The sequence below is a fragment of the Bufo bufo genome, chromosome 5 (genome assembly GCF_905171765.1).
Source record: "Bufo bufo chromosome 5, aBufBuf1.1, whole genome shotgun sequence".
Lineage (NCBI taxonomy): Eukaryota > Metazoa > Chordata > Amphibia > Anura > Bufonidae > Bufo > Bufo bufo.
In genome coordinates this window covers 416247820-416259147 of record NC_053393.1, presented here as the reverse complement: position 1 = coordinate 416259147, position 11328 = coordinate 416247820, and positions in this window count along the sequence as shown.

The window sequence follows — 11328 nt, the reverse complement described above, 5'->3', positions numbered from 1 at the left end:
AATCTCATCTTTTACTGTCAGGTAGTCAGCCGCTTGATCATCGGGGAGATCAAAAAATACTTGCTGCGGACCAGACGCCAGGAACGGAGCAACGACCTCAGCCCACTGGTCTCGGGGTAACTTTTTCCTCATGGCCACCTTTTCGAAGACCGGTATGCTCAGATAGGTCTCGACGTCATCCGAGGGAGTCATCTTAGGAATCGCCACGCGGACAGCTTTCCGGGCATCATGGACATTCTGGGATGCTCCTGCCACTTGCAATGCCATTACATGTTGTAATAGCAGCTGGTTAGTTTCTTGTTGCTGCTTGTTAGCCTCCCGCTGCTGCAAATTAGCCTCCACGAGGTCTTTCACGACCGCCTCCATTTTGTCAGGGGACACGGATCGTAACCTTGACGGCTTAATGTAGGACATGCACTTGTGACGGGGAAAAACAAATTTTTTTTGGCCTTCAGGCCTGCCTTACTGCGTTTGCCCGCATCCTCCACCAATTGTGTGGATTTGCGGACGCAGTATAGAGGCAACAACAATGTTTTTAGCTTAAACAGTTCAGTGTTTTATTCACACATAAGGAAAGTGACAACAAAAAGTCAGTTTCAAGGAAAAAACTGTCACCTTGAGTCTGGTGTTAGTTCACACCAGGCAGCAACACATAAGTCCTTGGATGAAATAGAAGTCCATGTGCTTTTATCCATGATAGCAGGCCTTAATCCCGGCCCAAACTCTCAGGCCCCAACACAGAGACTGGCAAAGCTCCACTGTCAGATGGAGGATAATCCACCAGCTGAAACTACTCGCTGGGTTTTATATCCCTAACCAAAACCTGGCCTGGAATGTGGGGAACAGCCACCCACCCTGCACTAAGAGCCGGCCCGGATCTGCTTTATAGCCACACTAAATAACCAATAGTGTCAGTCAGCACTAGCTGCCGCTGACACTTAAAATTGCCGTCTCTTGCCTCACCGAGGCCAGGAACCTCAGTGACACATATCTTCCGTCAATGACGGCCCCTTGCGCTTTCCTACACTATATATAAATCTGCTCAGCTCCTCCTGCTCTATAATATGCTGCCTGCAGATTGCACTGCACTTTCATGGTGACAGGTTCCCTTTAAAGTAAAACCATTAACAAAAACAAAAGTATGAAACCAGGCACAATACCTGGTAAGGTTATCCGAACTGATTACATTGGTACCTGTTTTATCCTGATCTATTGCTATGTTCTGGAGTTGCATCACTTTTACTAAATACAGAGGGTAGTGACTTGGTGCACTCTAGCTTCTTTACTCTGCTTCACCAGCGGCTCCCCCTCCTACTGATTGACAGGTTCAGATGTCCTAATATTATATAATTCTAGCGGCTCAGCCCTATAATACTATGGAAAAAGGTGCTCTGACAATTGGCTCACCCACTGCCAAAGAAATACTAATAATAATTTTAAAAAAAACTGCCAAGTCGGCAAAACACACCAAAGCAAAACCAGTACAGCACACCAAGCCAGCAAACAACATAAGCAGGCACAACGTGGGACGCCGAGAAAGAGATTAAGCAAGCAGCGTAGACGCACACACCGCATATGCCTAGAGCGATCGGTGAAAATCCCTGTTAAATAAAGACATCCAGCTGGAGGAACAGTAACTGTAATAGTAAGTACGTACTCTTCAATGTAAACAGTTAAGTCTCGGGCAATATAAGGAAAGAGGGATCGGCACATATTAAAGATATACATGTTCTAAATAACAAGTGACTTTTCTTTCCTCCTTTGAGATCTGCCGCCTGGTGTGCAGTACGTATCGCAGTATATGCCGCAGTACAAGACAGGACAAATAAAAACAAACAATAAATACAGAGACGGCAATATATGGTGCACTGTTAGATATAACAAATAGACATATCGGTTGGTATTTTTGGCCTATATACCATATGTAATTCAGGTACATTGTCAGCTATATAGATACCTTGTTGCAAGCCACAGACAACATAGACATTTTTGTCTACAAACAGGTATCTCGACTATCAAATAGGTATTTGGCATATATCATATATGAGAACTTTACATTATACCAACAGAAAGATTTCTTCTTCTTTCTTCTTTTAATACTTTTATTATATTTTTCTTATTTTTTATTTTTAATATATTTTTCTATCTATACTACCAATATCTACAGTCCACTACTCCATTGAGAGATTTTATGAATCGAACACTCATATAATTTGGCATTTAATTGGCCTGATTGGTATATATGAAGGATCAATTTATATATACATTTTATATGTATTGTATTGTATTTATTTAGGGTCCTACTTGTTTTAATTAGATAATACATATTGATGTTTATATTTGATGTCTAAGTGCATTATCTAGGTGGAAGTGTGCCTGTCATCCTAATTTTCATCTGGCCTGGCCCTGAAATCCCATGGATCTACTATTGTCCTAGCCCTGCCACACAGATGGTTAAAGTGCATGCTATAAACATGCAGGGATTGAAACGCTGATTTTTAAAAAAATACTAAAAGTATATCAGTTTAAATACCCTTTTATGTTCACATATGAATCAGGTGAGATTTTACTTCAAAGGGGATGTTTGAGAAATCATGATTATGTTCTTCTAAAAACAGCATCACTACTGTCCTTGATCTCTCTCTCTCTCTCTGATATTTGAAGGTATGGGCTCTCTTTCTGGTTCAGTGGAGTGCTAGAACCTTTAAAATCTCTAGTTACATCCAGTAACAATGCATATCTAGGCAAAGAACCATCTTTAAAAATGATTCCAGTTGAAAAATTGAAATGTATTTGTTATGGACAATGGTTGAGGAACTTCTGTGCCAATTAACCAGGTTGATTTTCAGCTATTCCTGAAGGAATTGTTCTGTCAGTCCCCTGGTTTTCACCCTTTAAAGGGGTTATCCGAGTCCAGAGCTGAACCCGGACATACCCATATTTTCACCCAGGCAGCCCCCCTGATGTTAGCATCGGAGCATCTCATGCCGTTTTACTGGCTAGGGCAGTGCTAAAGCCCGCCCATCAGTGCCAGTGACATCACCGGGCTTCCTGGCAGCCCCATGGAGAGCCCAGTTAGTCACCGGAACTCCTGAAAATGCCTTTTCCCTGCTTGATTTAGCGCAGGGCAAACGAGAGCATCGGAGCATGAACTGCTCTGATGCTCAAGTCAGGGGGGCTGCCTGGGTGAAAATGGAGGTATGTCTGGGTTCAGCTCTGAACCCGGACAACCTCATTAACCCCTATAGAGGGATATGGGCTTTTCTGCAGGCCCAGGCCACTACCTCTTGGAATAGTCCTGTATTAATTGCAGCTGACCCATGGTGTGAAGCACCAAGGGATCAGGCAATACACATAATCAGAAACAGGCTGAGATCAGGGAGGCAGAATAAATGTGAATCTGAGAAACAAACCCAGGCCCGAGGCAGAAGGGACAGGGTCATCCAGGCAACAGGCAGAAGAGGAACTCAAGGAGATGAACAGACCAAGGTAACAGGCACAGGAAATGTATTTGTTATGGATAATGGATGAGGAACTGCTTTGCCAATTAACCAGTTTGATTTTGGGCTATTGCTGAGGGCAATGTTCTGGCAGTCCTCTGGTTTTCACCCTTTAACCCCTATGGAGGGAAATGGTCTTTGCTGCAGGGGAGCCACCAGAATGCTACCTCTTGGAACAGTCCTGTATTAATGTCAGCTGACCCATGGTGTGAAGCACCAAGGGATCAGGCAATATACATAGGCAGAAACAGGTTGAGATCAGGGAGGCAGAGTACATGCGAATCCAAGAAACAAACTCAGGACCAAGGCAGAAGGGACAGGGTCAGGATGCAGGCAACAGGCAGAAGAGGAACACAACGAGATAAACAGACCAGGGTAACAGGCATAGGTCAAGTCAGACGGCAGACAGACAGACTAGGGAGTCAGGCAGAACACGGTCCACAGACAGACAAATGGATTATAGCTCCTTCACAGGATCCAGCCAACTAGAAAGACCAGACAGAACCTGCTGCTAAGGCAAGGGTGTGAAATACCACACAGAATATATAGCAGGACTGATTAGGTCATTAGTCAAATAGGCGCACAAAGAAACCAAGGAGCATTAACCCTTGCAATGCTGCAGAGAATATCAGAATACAGAATGCTGCAGAAGGAGAGGCATAGGGCAGCAGCAGCACAGACCACCAATTTAACAGTATTGTGCATTCTTAAATTTGTGGGAAAACCTACAGTCAAAATGAAATAAAAAAAAAAGCCAAACAAACATGTCTTGCTTATTTAGGCTCTCTGTAACACGTAAAAACAGATATGTAGCAAATACCTTTTCTTATGATTGCATTCCTAAAATGCACAGTGTTTAACAGGATTTCAGTAGTATGGAATGGTATTGTCCATGTATATCTTTAGGGAATAAAGACTGAGCTGTCAAAACAGATTGTGGAAATATATCAGGCTGAAAGATGTGATCCTAATCATATTGATGAGGTAGCTATGGGTCAAGATATTTCCAAAAATCTTTAAAGAAATACAATTATATCATCAAAGATGACTGCAGCCAACTATGGCGGTCATTTATTATCCTGAAATACACCTATATTAGGCGTACTTCAGTTACAGATTGTGGCGCAGAGGTTAGTTGTGCCGTGATCTTTGACTTTTCCCCGCTCACTCCAGGTCTAAAATGTCAGTATTGTGTTTCAGAGGATATACTGTTCCTAGTTCAAAGTTTGTAGACTCTTCTCCTATGCAGGGTTAGCATAACATAGCATCAAAAATAATATTCAATGTGTTAAATAAGAAAAAAAATTCCATATTATTGATTCTTCTGATTCATACATCATAAGAAAAGTCATGTTTGCTTTCAACTTCACATTGTGCAGGTTTGCCTTTCAGCAGCTGAGTACCATATGGGGGTATGCTCGAGATCAAACTACATATATAGTATATACTCATGGTTGTCCTGATATTATATTTTTGGATATAGTGTATTCGGAATGTATGTACCAAGTGTGGCATCCATTGCATCTCTGCAGGGGTTGCTACCTAGCTTTCCCAGACTGCTGAAATCCAGACTGCTGTTATCCAGCTTTCCCAGACTGAAGAATGCCAGATAAGCCTGTTTATGAATCCCTAGTATTTTACAATACCTAGCTGGATTTGCTAGCCTGGAGCCTGGGCAAGCTGAATAAGAATCCCTATGAAAAATCCTCCATGCTGTAACATGGCTAGACAAATGTTTCATTCAGGGTCCCAGGAAAGCTGGGTCACACAATAAGTGGAGCACTGATAGGAATTACTGAATGCTAAGTCTACCTAAATAAATAATTCCGCACAAATTATGCCATAGGTAGGCAGATTTGCCTTTCAATGTACTGGGAAAGCTGGGTCAACCATGCGGACCTTTAGTAGATTGCAGAATATTAAATCTACCAAGATAAATCCTACTCCCCACCTCTACAAAGTGCCATAGCTAGGCAAATTAGCCTTTCAGGGTCCTGGGAAAGCTGGGTTACCACCATGCTGAGTGTAAAAGACTTCAAAATACTAAATCTACATAGATAAAGTCCCCTCCTCACTTCTAAATAGTGTCATTGCTAGGCAGATTTGGGAAAGCTGGTCTACAATGACATGAAACTGTAATAGACTGCAGAATACTCAAACTCCCAAGATAAATCCACCTCTCTACTCCTACATTGTGCCATAGCTAGGCAGATTTGTCTTTCACGATCCTGGCAAGACGTAGTTACCACAATGTTACAACCAAACTACAGAAAACGAAATCTACCAAGATCAATCCCACTCCTTACTCCTAAATAGTGCCATAGCTAGGCAGAGTTGTCAGTGTTTCTGTATCTCCAAACATGCTGATTATATATTAATAGCAAAGCTGAACTTACATTGACATAGGTTCACACATAACTTCCCAGGACACTTGTATAAGTATAAAAAACATCAGAAAATAACAGGCTGTCACACGGCTGTCATCAATACAAGATTAAAGTAGCCACATTTACACAAATCATGCCACTCATATATATCAACTACAGAGTGCTTCCTGAGCCACAGGAGCCAAGATGTCCAGAAAGATAAGCGGCACATATAATGCCGCAGATCTCTGCGTAATTAGCATGTTATAAGATATGGAAACACTGACTATACAAATAGTATTTACAGTAACAACAAAGTTTAACAGGTGCCCACATACATTCACAAGATGCTTAACAGTGCTGTCACGACTACAAGATTCATGTTATAGTCACATTCATGCACATATATAACTATTACAGTGCCTCCTTAGCCAGAACAGCTGAGATGTCAGAGCAGATAGATAAGCAGCACACATGTAGAGCCACTGATATCTGTCTAATCAGCATGTTATAAGATGTGGAAACACTGATTATACAAGTATTATTTACAGTAACAGCAAAGTTGAACTTACATTGCCATAGGTGCATACATAAATTCACAGAGCGTTTGTACGAGTATAACTAAATAAAAATAAAAACAGGCTATCACATGACTGTCCCGACTACAAGATTCTTATTCGAATCATGCCTCTACAACTACAGTGTACCTCTTTAGACAGAACATCCATTGATCTCTGTATAATCAGTGTTTCTGTCTAAGTCTCCTGCTTCCCATCTCAAATATTTATAACATATCCACAGGACTTGCACTTATCTCTAGACAAGGACTTCCCCCAACCCATCCCACGTGGATGCTGACATGGTCAGAACGTTGGGGTCCTGGGTTCGAATCCGACCAAGGACAACATCTGCATGGAGTTTGTATTTTCTCCCGTGTTTGCATAGGTTTCCTCCCATACTCCAAAGACATACTTATAGGGAACTTAGATTGTGATCCCTATTGGGGACAGCTTGATGCCAATATCTGTAAGGTGCTGTGGAATATAGTAGCGCTATAAAAGTGCATAAAACAAATAAACTAGGGAAACCGTTGTGTGGGCTTACTATTTCTGTAACTCTCATTCACTTGTACTGGAGCTAAGAAAACGGCATAGACCAACCCACATGGCCCTTTCCAAAGTTCTGGCCATTGCATTTCAATGGGAAGAGACTAAGGAGGGCATTTTGAGATAGGAATACCCCTTTAAGAGATAAAATTATGGCAGCCACCTGTTAGGAAGCCGATGTGGATCGCTGTATCACCCAGATTTGGCTTGGGGTTACTCCTAAGGGAGTTATCTCAGTAGCCTACCTGGTCTTCACTCTTTAAACTCTGTTAAGGGATCTGGACTCCGCTGCAGAGGAAATACCAGGCCACTACCTCCTGGTATTTCAAGTGACTGCTGACCCATGGGGGTCAAGAGATACTGGTTTGGAGCACCAAGGAATCAGGCAAAACAATAGTCGGGGCAGGCCTAGGTCAAGTCAGGCAGAGTTTGTGCAATTCAATCCACAGTCCACAGTCAGGGTGGGCAGCTCAGGGTTAGTATTAAGATCAGGCAGAGTCAGGTTAGGCAGCAAAGGGTCAAATCCAGAAGTAAAGCAGAAATCGGTACATGTAACAGGCAAACAAGCTAACGGCACACCTTTGCAGTAAATTAGCGCACAAGAACCTATTGCTCAGGCATCTTCTCACAGGGGTAGGTGCATTAAATAACCTAAGGTGGCCAGCCATAGGCTGCGTAAGAACAAAGTGGGCACGCGCTGGTCCTTTAAGAGCCAGAGAGAGCACATTTGTGTAACCTATGAGCAGTGAGAGCTGTTACTGGCAGGAAATACAGCATTACTGAAATGGCTAGGCCCCTGGGCATAACGAGTAAGACACCCGTGGGACCAAACCATCGGACCCATGGAACCATAAAGAGAGTGAGCAAGGCAGTGGCTGTGCCCACGAGGAGAGGTAGCGTGACAATGGATACAGACCACCATCATAACACCACCATTAGGAGGGAATAAAATCCTAAGCATTTATATAGCTCATTTTGAGCTCAGTGACAGCTGTGAATATCTGCATGCAGTGAGCCTCCACTAGTGGTGGCACACCTAATTATTGTAGACAGTATAATAATTACACTTCACTATGTCAAAATTCTCCATCATCTAAGCAAACTAAGCAGTTCCAAGTTTGTTGACAGATTTGCTATGCTCCGATTATATTATATGTAACAGGACACTCGAGAAATCATGTATGACATATTACTGATACTGATTCTGAGTCTAATGTCCAAACCTATGTCATCATTCATCTGGCCTTGTATCCATGTTATACCTTTATTATTTGTCAACTGATCAAATAAAAAAAATAATACAAAATACTTTAAAACAGCCAATACTTTAAAACAGCCATCAGCTAAGTAGAGTGTAAACAATGATAAGATGCTGTCACAATGTGATTCCCACTACAATCAGTACATATAAGAGTCAGGAGCACTGGTTGGTGAAAGAGGAAAGCAAATCGTATGATACTTGGTTATATGAGAAGATGGCATGCCATGATACATCTGTATCCTCCATTAAAACTTTGTTTTTTGGTACTAAGATCTCAAGTTCACAAAGTAATACATCCAATAAAGATTGAAAACTAAATAGGACAGATACAACTTGTACAGCATGTAGAACACCAGATCTAGGCAGGCTATGGTTTTTACATTCAAGACTTCTTCCATTATATTTTCAAAAATGCTTCTGAATATAGTTTCGCATTGTAGCTGTGGGATTTTTTTCATAAAGTGAGTTGACAAGTTCATGCCTAATCAGATGAGTGGTACACAGTGCAGTTTCTGTACATTAAAAATAACGTTTGATGCACTGAAATTTGGTCCTGCCATCTCGGTATTGATGCTAATGTAAAAAAACAAGAAAAGTTTGAAAAAAAATAATGCTGCTCCACATATGACTTGATATTATAAGTCAAGCGGGTACATTAACACCTTGGATTTGTGTGGCACCCTTAGGCATCAGAAATTTCCTTCATCCTGCAGGAAATTCAAACACTACTCCTTGATGTCACAGATAATCACTTGGCAACAGACGTATACCCTGTGGCTTCATACATGCACCTGCAGATTTCAAATTTAGCTCCTAAAATTGCCTGCTTTGTCTATATAGATCAGAATTGTGGCTGCAGCCTGTGAAGCCCTCCAGGAATGTAAACAGGAAAAATCTAATTTTTTATGAACCATATCTATGTGGCTATAAACAAGACATCTGAGAGAAAATAAGGCCATTTAGTCATTATATGTATTTCTGTCTTTCTATGTACTGATTTAAATATCCTGGTAAAATAGATTTAGAGGGTTTCCTGTTTTTCAAAATAATGGTCAGTCACCATATATACAGTGGCATGAGAAAGTGTGGGCATCCTTGTTCAAAGTTACTGTTACTGTGAACAGTTAAGCAAGTTGAAGATGGAATGATCTTCAAAACGCATAAAGTTAAAGATGAAAAACAGGAGTACATAGAAAAAGTATGGGAACCCAAGGAGATTTGAGCACTCGGATAATTTGACCAAGGTCTCAGACCTTTAATAACCTGTTGGGGTAAGGCTTGTTCACAATCATTAGGAAAGGACAGGTAATGCAAATTTTAAAGCTTTTTAAATACCCAGACTCCTCTAACCTTGTCCCATAAAATGGCAGCCATGGTGTAACGACTGTAGGTAGCGACAGACAAGGACAGTAAGCCCTAAGGCTAGTACCCAGCCCGCTTCCCTACCTACTTGCAGTACAAGATACAAGATAGCTAGACCACTACTGGTTGACGGACCCTACATTAGACAAGTGCAGAGACGAACTAACAAAGACAGACAAATGCAATACAGAGTAGTATGTAAATGTGTCAAAACCAGTCTGGATACGCAGAGCCGGATGAGAGACAAAGAGTGGTTAGAAGACAAGCCAAGATCAGAACCAAACGGATTACGCAGTACCAAACGAGAGACAGAGTGGTTAGAAGACAAGCTGGGGTCAGAAGCAAGAGCAATCCATTAATCAATAAGCACAGCAAGAACCAGGAGCATAGCTAATGAGTCAAAAACTATTACTGGCCCTGGTATATGGCCAGGAAGAGATTTAAATAGAGCGCAGAGCCCCTGGATCAGAACCTGATAGATGCATGACTCGGCACTCCATTAGTCAGAAACACTAGAACACAGTAATAGAGCAGCTGAGCAATCAGCCCACTGCTAACCTCTCCAGCACACGCCCGCTGCGGGGAGAAACAGAGTATTGCATTCTGTTGCTAACAATGCAGTCATGTCTCCAGGAGGTGTGGCTCAGCAGCGCATCTCTACCAGCGCAGCCGTGCCAAGGGTGAGAATCGCACTGCTGAAGCCCAGACAGGTAAGTTTATTATATTATATGTTATCTTAAGAGGGGTCACCAGACCCTCAAGATAGCAAGCAGGCTTCAATGGGAACTCAAGATTAAACTTCCTAATCAGACGAGGAGCACGAACATCCCGAGACACCAACCATGTTCTCTCTTCATGCACCATATCCCTTCCAATGAAAACAGTACTCCAGAGAACCCTGAACTCTCTGGGAGTCAAGAATGTTCTTTACTTCATACTCCAGTTCACCTTGGATAACAACTGGATCAGGAGGTTTAGTTAGAGGAATCACAGGAGGAATGTATTTCTTTAACAGTAATTTGTGTAAAACATTTTATGTGTCCTAAAGGAGGATGGCAACTGAAAAGCAAAAGATACCAGATTAATAATAGAGGTGATCTTAAATGGTCCAATAAACTTAGGAGCTAATTTACCAGAAGAAACCCTCAGACGTAAATTCTTAGTAGAAAGCCATACCATTTCTCCAAAAACAAAATTCGGACCCATGGAACTTTTCTTATTGGCTTGTTCATACTGGATGCTATGACCTTTTTCCAGGCTCCTGGGCCCAAACTATGCACAGATTATTCAAGATGGCATCCACTCACGGAATTTAACTCAGACACAGAATAAAGCCGCAGATTAAACTCATCATTGCAATAGAAAGGTGAAATGCCACAGGAGGAGCTGAAATGGTTGTTGATAGCAAACTCCGCCATAGACAAAAACATTTTCCGTTTGACAATCAGGTACAAAACACCTTAAAAACTGCTCCAAAATCTGGTTGACTCTTTCAATTTGTCCATTTGTCTTAGGATGGAATGCAGAAGAGAAGAGAGTTCTATCCCTACCCTTTTACAAAATTTTCTCTAGAACCTTGAGAAAAACTGCACTCCTCTATCTGAGACGATGGACTTGGGTATCCCATGTAATTTGAAGTTATTGTCTTTGAACAAATTGGGCAATTTTTTAGCATCAGGGAGTTTCTTTAATAAAATAAGATGATTCATCTTTTATTAAATCCATTGAGATAT